Source organism: Anneissia japonica, unplaced genomic scaffold (genome assembly GCF_011630105.1).
Source record: "Anneissia japonica isolate Jap-2015-1 unplaced genomic scaffold, ASM1163010v1 scaffold287754_len4335492_cov202, whole genome shotgun sequence".
Classification (NCBI taxonomy): domain Eukaryota; kingdom Metazoa; phylum Echinodermata; class Crinoidea; order Comatulida; family Comatulidae; genus Anneissia; species Anneissia japonica.
The window spans coordinates 3,084,093-3,085,322 of NW_022705543.1; the positions used below are offsets into that span (position 1 = coordinate 3,084,093).

The 1,230-nt window shown below is 36.5% G+C and overlaps 1 protein-coding gene across 1 annotated transcript in view; it reads left to right on the top strand.

Moving 5' to 3' along the window:
• LOC117105757 (poly(U)-binding-splicing factor PUF60-like) overlaps nucleotides 1-814 on the top strand; it is a gene marked incomplete in the record, with an annotated part of 16,393 nt that extends 15,579 nt beyond the window's left edge. Inside the window, 1 exon segment of the mRNA XM_033247030.1 lies at nucleotides 56-814.
• Between the last annotated feature and the right edge of the window lie 416 nt (nucleotides 815-1,230).

A 1,230-nucleotide genomic window follows, 5' to 3' on the forward strand; every position in this document is an offset into this window, starting at 1 on the left:
TCTATTAAATAACACACTCTGATCGGTCAGAAGTTTAATTGACACCTCTGAAAGGTTTGTTGTGTTAAGGTTTATAGATAATCTTGAATCATGGAGGTAAAGCTCACCAGACTGTACCCAATGCCCTGAGCAAAATTATAAGCTATGGATTACACTTCCTGTGATCCGCTTACTTGAGCCTCACCCTATGATATTTTTGATATGGTCCCACAAACAATAACCATTCGTAAATAAACCTGAGTAATCATAGTTCTGTCATAAATATAAATTTGTTATGTTTGTTGTGAGACATGCATATGAACCTGGGGCCCCATCTGTTGAATAATGCTTCAAGATTTGGATGAAGCCAGCCAGTTGTGAAACGAGGAAATATTTTGGAGTCATTAAAAGAACTTTTTATTGAAATTTGAGCTAACAAAAAGTGAAAGCAGTTGATCATGAGATGGTCACTCTTTAGGTCGATTTATTTGTTCATGTACCGTACAAAAGTTACCGTGAATCGCACCGTATTCAATCATATAATGATATTGTTACTTGGCAGTTTACAGTATTGATGTCGTGTTTTGTTGTAGGTTTGTTTTTTATTTCACTGTCTCATTTTTGTTACTGATTTAAGCAAAGGATACTTCCCCTCCGGTTTTGAGTGAGGAATCTCCATCAATAGATAGACCCAGACACCGAATATTAACTGAACCATGTTTGTTATTTAAATGTTTTAAATCATTGGGGAACTTTTAAAGACTAAGAATGAATTATATATCCGTTGTGGCATGTTCAAGTTGTAAATTAAATTTTTATGAAGTAAAATAGTACATATAGTAGTTTGATGTCGTATTTTTAGATCAACAACCTGTTATCATACTTTAAAAGGCTGACGCTGAAGGCGGGTGCAGGGGGGACAGCCCCCTGTTTTGGCACTAAATTTTAAAATTTCAATGCATATATTGAAATTAGCACTACTTGCTTATCTATTCTGAAAATGTTGTGTGCGCCCCCCCCCCCTTTTCCCGTTTGAAAAATTCTGGATCCGCCCCTGGAAGGCAATATAAATCAGAAAGCTTAAATAGAATTTGTAAATGAGGTAAATTTTTACTACAGTTGACCTCTGTCCCACCCAATTTTAATATTATCAAGTCAGACAGATGCACGCATTAGGGAGCTTTCGATTGCACGACGACGGTAGGACGTAGAACGTAATGATGTCACTAAAAGTCATCTGCGCATGCGAGA